General features: G+C 48.4%; 1 protein-coding gene across 1 annotated transcript in view; it reads left to right on the top strand.

The window, feature by feature from the left end:
• The first annotated feature begins 2,317 nt into the window (after positions 1 to 2,317).
• The window catches only part of LOC146204746 (netrin receptor unc-40-like), a 60,634-nt gene continuing 53,989 nt past the window's right edge, over positions 2,318 to 8,962 (top strand). The window contains exon 1 of the mRNA XM_084589454.1: positions 2,318 to 2,616. The gene's annotated coding sequence lies outside the window, so the exon portion shown is untranslated. The remainder of the gene's footprint in view (positions 2,617 to 8,962) is intronic.

The following is an 8,962-nucleotide window of genomic DNA, read 5'->3' as shown; positions in this document are numbered from 1 at the left end:
GCGGCTTTCATATCACAGAAGGTGTTGGCGAAACGTTGAATATCTGGAAGTGTAAATACGTTCTCGCAACATTCGCCGGCTTAACGAAAGCCGCAAAAGGTAGCGGGCTAGAGCGACCCCTATCAGCAGCTGCGCGCCGAGCTGCCAGTGTCGCTGCGCCTATCGAGGCCGCTCTGAAGATAGCCGCTACTTTTCATAAACGGTCTAATTTTGAACTGAAAGCGTAAGGTTCTAGTGGCGCAAAAGTACGGCGGCTTCCGGCGTCCATCGGGAATAATGCTTCCAGATTCTGAGAACGAAAAATCATTGCGAAAAATTACTGAGCTCCTGCTTCGCACGTAGCGCAGTGGACACAAAATGATGATTTGATTTGGTTTGGTTTGGTTTATGGGGTTAAACATTCCAAAATGACTCAGGCTATGAGAGACGTCGTAGTGGAGGGCTTCAGAAATTTCGACCACCTGGGGTTCTTTAACGTACGCTGATATCGCTCAGCACACGAGCGCCTAGCTTTTCGCCTCCATTAAAAGCGGCCGCTGTGGCCTGGATTCGATTCCGCATCCTTGAGCACAACAGGGTTGCAAAATATAAAAATACAAAGACGTTCAATAATTTGTGAAGCTTTATTTCTATGGGTATACTGTCTCTCTCTCTCTCTCACCCACACGCACACTCACACACGCACGCGCACACAGACACACACGCACACACACCGCGCGCGCTTGTGTGTGTGTGTGCGCGTGCGTGAGTGTGCGTGTGTGTGTGTGAGATAAATGAGAAAAGGAGAAAAAGAAGGAAAAGAAAGGCGCTATCCCGTTTCATTCATTAAGGCGAAGCCCTCCTGCAAATTCTTCTTATTAGTTTTACATAGCCTCAGTGATGGTATATGGGGTTTAACGTCATAAAGTGACTTTGGTGATGAGGGACGCCGTAGTGGGGCGCTGCAGTAATTTCAACCCTCCGTGGTACACGGGCACCTTGTGCGTCGCCTCCATCGAAAGCCCTTTAAGCCCTGGTCGGGATTAAACTTGCGTCCTCAGAATATAAAGCCTCCGGCAGCTGAGCGAGTGTAAAAGCTCGACAGGTATACGTAAGAGCCGCTTTGCACCGACGGACGACGGTTTTGCACGGGTTGTAAGCGCGAAGCACCGTTTCGACTGTCATTCGGGACAGTCGAATGGCAGATAGACTGCGCCTTAATTCTTACTAGAGACAATTGGAACGAGCAGCCTTTTTTATTCCTTATGGAGTTCGCCGGTTGTCATCTACACTTTTAGTGCGCTATCTCAAGTACTATACCTTATCTGGACGTGTGCTGATTTGTCGTAAAATACGGGTCGTCAGACGAACAGGGGCCGTACAACCTGGGTTTAACTGCAGGGACGACGTGGTAGAGGACCTTGGAAAATTTAGACCACCTGGTGTTCGTTGATATCGCAAGAAACATGAACATTTTTTTTTTTTCGCTCCATTAAACTATGGTCGCTGTGGCCAGGATCGAACCCGGCACGTTGGGACCAGCTATTAAACGCCAAAGACGCTGAGCTACTGCTGCGGGGAAAACTTCAGAAGAAAAAGCGTGGCCCTTACACGAGTATACAGAAAATTGACTTTAATCCGACACGTGTGTGCCTTTCGACTCAAGAAGTGTGACGAGCGAAATTCCAGGCAAGCGACGATATAAAACGGATATGGCAGAACAAAATTCCCGAGTGTTTACCCTCTGCTGCGTGCATATCGTTAAACTCAGTTCAAGACAGGCTGACTTTTGACAGTGCATACGATCTACAGATTCAGTGGCAATCAGGGCATCTAAAACCATCTCAACGGGTGCGCCGTCACGTGGCTTGCGCTGACACTTGACTGTCCCGTGGCATGCTACGTGACCGGATATTGACTGTCTAAGCGTGAGCCAACATCTGCCGGGAAGAGCTTCCTTGTAAAAGGCTATAAAACTACAAATATTTTTACCTGGACTGGCTAGCTCGGAGAAAAGGGTTGGTAGAGTTGCTAATGCAGATGAAGCCGTTTAAAGAATTTTCGTTTGGATTAACATCCAGGCGTCCACTACAATAAACAGTGATGAATCAGACACGCAGTCGAAACATTTCAGAGCCCAATTAAGTTCAGAGCCCAATTTACTGAACGGCACAAAACTCGATTTTACCCGCGCAGCTCATCTGCACATTTGCGTCCCCGTGAGACACTTGTTTCGCGCGGAAAATGATGCACGTATAGAATACGGCTTTTCTGGGGGAAGCTCGCTCGCGTAAGGCGTTCGCCGTGACGCAGCTGATTAGAATTTTGTAATCGAGCGCACGCCGCTAATCGAGCGTGTCACTCTCGCTTCCGAATGCGCGCGTAAGCGGAAGCCTCCCAGGCTACTGCAATCAAAAGGGACCCAATACCGGCGACCGGCTGATGCGTCCATTGTTAGCATCCCGCTAGGCTCTGCACGCAAGCGGTCTGTGTACTTCCTCAGTCGTTTGGCGCACTGTGCTGTCAGCGGGACCAGGACTGCGAGCACCCTCCGCGCCGGCACGGCCACCATCGTACGGGTGTTCTCGGCAAGCCGCGCGGCAAAGATGTGACGGTGCACGCACAGACTGACGCCGAGTAAGTCTCGACGATCTCAAGGAGTACTCCCTTTTCCCTCCACCTGAGATGGTTGGGTTATCAGGGGCGAGCTGCTGCGCTAAATGTTCTCGCTGAGATTATAGCATAAATTGTCTCTCTGGGCGTTTGTGTAGCAGACTCTCTTCCTCATTACCGGAAGCTGACTCACTATATCTGTTTTGTATCGTCCGATCCAGTCGGTCCATTCTCACAGAAAGCGAAAAGGGCAGGTAAGACAGAATGACCGCAGGGAAACAAAAGCACTTTCCTCAGTGTATTATCTTTGGTTCTTACAGCGTTGGGTACTGGTGCCGCACGTGCTTTGTTGCGGCCGGCTGTGGTGATTGCTTGCCAATTAAGGAGTTGACAGCGCAGATTTAACATCAACGCGTGTTGTCGACGGGTGTGTGTACATTATGTTGAAATAATCGCGTAAATCATCTCGTGAGCGTTAAAATCCAGGGCGCTTGTGCTCAGTGCTCCGCCACCCTCTTCGGTCCTTGCTCTTCCACGCGCCGTGATTTGATGGGGATCGCCAGCAGCGAGGCTAGAGGCCGGATAGCCCTTTCTTGCCTTCAAGCGCCGCTGGCGGCGGTTGATCCTAGCAAACACGTATACGTACGAGAGTGCAGATTGTGATTTTACTTTGCTCGACTAAAAAGGAAAGGAAAAAAAAAAAGTGTGAGCTGATGGAAGATTCAAGCAAGTGATTCGCTTGTGCTGACCGATCTTCTTACTGATATTCTTCGTTCACCTTCTGCTCTTGGAATGTGTACCTGTGGCCGTACACGGCAGCGAATTTCTATTCTCTTAGACCAGAACGTACTGCTTGATCATGCGCAGGGCTTATTTGCAAATTCTGGGTATACATTGACTGTAGTCTGAGTTATATTCTATTTTTGTTTCTTCCCTGCTGGTGCTCTGGAATAAAATAGATGTGATAGAAAGCGGGGCTGTTACCCGCTGTTGGGCATTTTCGTTTTCAGTCCACGCGTTTACTCTGGATCCTGAATAAAAGGAACTGTTGCGCACTCTCTAACAACTAAGGTTTGAAATAAAGCCTCTTAATGTGAGGCTTGGGTTTCGAAAATAAATTTACAGCTGGTATCGCAGGGATCAGGTGTCACCCTGAAATGCACTCCTTGAAAAAAAAAAAAAGAAAATAAAATAACTGCTTATAGAACAAGTAACGCCAGCTTTATTTGTCAAAACGTGCCTTTAGTTCTTTTTCTCACGACATGCCCATCTGTACAAATGCATGCCATGCGCGAACTGAACGGACTAATCGGTGAGAGGCTAACGGGGCAACGAACTGCAACTTAGAAGCCCATAATAATCGCCCGAAAAGACCTCTACTGAGATAGTGCCGATTTTTAAAAATCATGGAATGAAATCTGTGGACATAAATTAATGTGTGCAAAAAAACAAACAAACAAAAAGAAAGGAAAATAACATTGTCCAGCCCGAACCGCTTAAGGCATAGAACGACAGTGAGAGCACTTCCTCCGTCCTTGCCGTAGCAAAATGATCCTGGTTCAGGGCAAAAAGGCTTTGTGGAATCGAAGCGATCGGCTCCTTAGAAGGGCATGCTCATCTACGACTCACTTCAGGATAGATTGTAAAAGTCAGCGATAAGCAAGCTTGGACACGCAATTTAATTTAGTTGCCGTTTATTTGCGAAGCTTGTGCGAGATTCTGTAAACATCGCGACTCCTAACGAAGCAGTGATAGTTTAAATCATTCCATACCCTGGTCGCCTCTGCCCGCCAGTCACGAAAAAGGAAGCAAAGCATGGAAATCTTTGTTTTCAGCAGGCCATAATGTGCAGCTGGCAGTATTGCCAGTAAGAGAACCTCACGTGTGCAAAAAAAAAAAAAAAATGCGGTCGTTGCTAAGGGCATAAATTTCCTGCTCGAGTCTGGTTTACCGTGCGCTGGGCTGTGCTGCAGGTTTTGCGTTACACAGCTTTCGTTTTATCAGCTATAGTAAAAACTAATCCACCTGCGGGACAGCGCGGTTTGGTCTCCGGCACAGCTGGAGATAGCGGTTGCTGCCGTCTTGCGATGACGTTTCCATGCGCTGTGGCTGTTGCGGGGCCCTCTGGGCGTGAACGCCCTCGCAGATCGCTTTCTAGCGCGTGACTGCGTGTGAACCCGACTGAACGGCCGTCGAAGATCCAAGAATCGCGATTCCTCTCGCTGTCGCCTTTTTGAGGACACGGACAGTTCTGACGCTGATACTCTGTTTGGTTCCGGAGTCAATCGGCTTACCCTAGCAGCGACGACTTCCACGTTGCTGCACGCGGCGGCGGTTGAGAGCTTGTTCATTTTCTTGGGCAATAAAAGGAATGCGACCGGCGCGCGCACCGAGAGACCACTTTCTCAGCTTATCTCTAAAGCCCGGCCGCATATTGCCAAACCATATCCCGCAGGCGCACTGGAGCAGACGACGCTGTCCGCGAGCTAAACGGCGATTGTTGCTGAAAGGTCTCTGTGAACGCAACCTAAAGGTAACATAGACTCACTATAAACGATGATTGTTGGTAAAAGATGTCTCTGAACGCAACCTAAAGGTAACATGCACTTACTGAAGGCAGGAAATAAATACGCTGAAGGTAATTCTTTAGTGTAACAGTTTTCGTACCGATTGTTACTGAAATGTGTCAGTGAACGCAACCTAAAGGTAACATACACTCACTGAAGGCAGGAAATAATTGCGGTGAAGGCAAGTGGAAAAAAAAAAAAAAAAAAAAAAACTCAGAAAAAGAAATTACGACACAGGAGTCGAACAGATGTTTCAGTAGCGTCAGTGCAGAGGTGGGTGGTGTCAACCCAGTGCGTCACAAAAGCTATGACAACAGCTGCCTTTAAATGCATTATTGTTCGTTCAGACATTTTATCCGCAATGTGCCGCCAGGTAGCGTTGCTCAGAGGAATCATGCGCCAGAGCGTCGTCTGCTAGAGTGCTCCTAGGGATATGGTTTGGTAATAAGCAGCCCGGCCCCCGTGGAGAGCTTTTGGTCCGCGAATTCGCTCTGCGCTGGAAGCGCATGCTGCCGTGCCGTGCGCGCAACTTGCAGGGAGTTAATCGCGCGAGTTTCTTGCGTCCATGATGCTACAAGTTTGGCAGCGCGGCCGTGTGTGTTTCCCGCGTAGAGTAAATTCGCAGGAAAAACAAAAACAGAAAACACTCCATGTGGGCAAGATTTAACATCGCCAACCTAATCTTACACATCATATCATCTCTAACATCGGTCGTGTAATAGCTCCAGCTCCCGCTATCTCTTTTTTCCTGGGCAAAAGTTGTTTGCGTCACTCCACTCCCATTATCGGATTCTTCTGTCTTATCTCGGTCATCTGCTTCTCGTTAGTTCGAGCCTATGATGCTCTGTAGTTCAGACACCGTGCCGGCTCGTGCGGCGTCAGGAAGGCACTAAAGTTCTGCTCTGAGTAGGCCCCGTAAAATGATTTGGTTTGAGGGGTTTAACATCCCAAGGCAACTCGGGCTATGAAACGCCGTAGATGAGGGCACCGGAAATTTCAGCCACCGTGGGTTCTTAACGTGCACTGACATATCGCACAGCACACCGCCTTGCTTTTCACCTCCATCGAAAAGCGGCCAACAGGGCCTGGATTCGATCTCGCACCCTTGGGCACAGTGGTCAAGCGCCCTAACCGCTGCACCACCACGGCGGGCGTAAAATGGACCTTCGATATAAAACGATTTGTGGTTGCGAAATGTACAGGGCGTAAAGCAGCAGAGTTGCGGATTTCTTTTTCTAATGCGAAAGCATTACTTCGCTATGTTCAGATTTCTGCCCGCAGAACGTGTCCGCAGCAGTTGTAATTGAGAAGTGGTAGAGATTAATGAGTGGTGTCAATGGATAGAGGGTGACGTAAAGTTGCGTCGAAAAAATTATTAGGCCAATAAATTAATTAGATTAACTGGTTCACGGAAAAGGAAAGGCGCAGTATCTGTCACACTTGTTTTGTGGACACCTGAACCATGCCGTAAGGAAAGGGAGGAAGGTGGGTGTGAAAGGGGTGCTGTAGTGGAGACGTCAAGAATGTGACGTCACGCAACCGGAAGTAGAGCCGAAAAAGGGCACAGGAAGGGATTGGCGCGCAATTTGAAAGTACCAAAGACTAAAATGGGCAAACAAGACGGGCATTAAGCAATTAGAAGCAGCCAATAGCAGCATCCGTGCTTTCGCATTATTCCAGGGCAGATTCTGCAGTGCTTTTTAATTTTTTGTGCTATAAAGACGTTTTTTCAACCGCTCTCTTTATGCTCTAAGGCTTATCGCAACTTTCAAAAGCATAGGATAGCAAAGCCAGCATGCTTAACTTTGAACAGCAATTAGCTTTAAGAAAAATCCGAATAGTAAACCGAAGCAGTCCGTATAGTGCTTCGTATACGAATCATTTGTGTTGTGTACCGCCTGCTGTAGAAAAGTTTGAATCCTAGTGTACTCCTGTGGCTTTTTATTGCTTTGTATTATGTGGTATATGTGCTGTCGGAAATTATACAGTACAGAATTACTACGGAAACCGATCTCTATTCTGCAGTGTTTTTCTGAACGACTCCCGCTGTTTAACTGTTGCACCTCCTTTTGAGGGACTACTTTCAAACCCTTTACAATCAGTCCTGAGGAGGAAGGACGTTGTCATAGATCAGTTAGTCCAGAAAAAGACAACCCTGTCGCCCTCTTGTAGTCCCATTTTTCTCACAGTGCAAACAGCGAATTTTTGTCCGGCTGCTCTTTTTTGGTGCCTTCATTATCTTTTACTAATACTCACGTCCATGATTTGCCGAAAGTGTAGATGCCACTTGGTGAGTGGGCGGCACATGTATGAGGGTCATGCGGTGCAGCATCTGTGGCCTCCGTAGTTCCACATGACTATACTGACAATGCTTTTAACCCTCTGGAGCTTCTGGGCATAAGGTGCTGCGCAGAAGGCCCGCTGTAACGCCAGGAAGTGCTTCCGGTCTTCTGCGTATAGTAATCTGTTCTCTTTTTCTTTTTAAAGAAAGGACAAACATAGGCTATCCAGTATGCTCTAAAAGCTTATCTCGTTTGTCCTGGCCATGTCGGAAAAAAAGTCATACGAAGTGACAGGTGAACGCATGAGGAGAAATACAATGAACCCTGGTGTCACCCGTTAATAATTAGGAGATATTATTAACGATGCGCCCTTAACGGTGCGCACACTCCCAGATACCCTTAGAGTGAGGGGGAGAGGGGTGTAGCTGTTCCGGTCGCAAAGGAGATGTCCCCGACCTGCGTGGCAAGCTCAGCCGGAATTCAACTACCTTGTAGTGATAGAAGGGGGTGGTCGTTTGGTGCCCAGCGGTCGCCGGTTCAAGCCAGAGTAAGGGTCGGAGTCAGAAGTAACAAACAAAACAAACTTTATACACAGCAAGAGATGATACAGAGGAACACACAAACAATAAAAATTGCACAGACGAGAGGCTCACAGAAAAACAAACGCTAAGCATGCAACTACAGAGGTAATCAATAACACAGAAGCTTTACAACACAGATCAAACACGAGAGAGTCACATAAACAAACACCAAATTGTTCACCAGGCACTGTTGACGCCTCGAGAGTCACGATGCGGCCGCCATGCAAGACGAGCGCCGCTCCCTCGCAGGTCCGTGGGCTTGCCAGCAGCGGGTGATCCCCGGGAGTCCAGTTGTAGCACTTGCGAACACGCCGCAACCACTGTATGACTGACTGACTGACTACACAAGCGGCGCGGCCTCCATAAATAGGGCGCTCCGCGTCTGTCTGTTAAGGCGCGCTAAAGCTAGCGCGCACACACACTTGGCTTCGCTGGTTAAAGCGCTCTCTTCTCCTCCCGTCGAGCCGCGCGTCGTCATTGGCTAGGACCCGTAGAAATTTCTCGAGACCTCTGGCATATTCCAGACTGATGAGTCACCGACATCGCCGGGTGATGAGAAAGAGGGCGACGGCGACGCGTACAAAGGGAAGGAGGTTTTTCTCGAATCTTATGGAAGTTTCCATGCGGCGACGCGCAGGCCTCGCGCCGCGCCGGCTTGATAAAAATGTGCGCCGATTTCGTGAAAACTGCTAACGTAAAGAAAACCAACAAGTAATGTACCAGTGGTAGCAATCCTTGCGTATTTATATTTTTTAGAGGAGACAGCCTGAAGCCGCTACCATGAACAATATTTGCATGGATGAGCCCCCACACATCCACGAGCTTCCGGCTTTCCAGTATTTACTCTGCACTTAAGCGTTAGCCTTTCATGGAAACTAAGGTGGATATAACACTGTATGTGATACTGTATGGAAGGCGCCTGGTGTTTATACTGCTGCCG

This window comes from Amblyomma maculatum, chromosome 1 (assembly GCF_055883805.1).
Source record: "Amblyomma maculatum isolate TAMU_Amacu chromosome 1, ASM5588380v1, whole genome shotgun sequence".
Taxonomy (NCBI): domain Eukaryota; kingdom Metazoa; phylum Arthropoda; class Arachnida; order Ixodida; family Ixodidae; genus Amblyomma; species Amblyomma maculatum.
The sequence above is the reverse complement of the archived record's forward strand: the minus strand, read 5'-3'. Positions and strand labels throughout refer to the sequence as shown.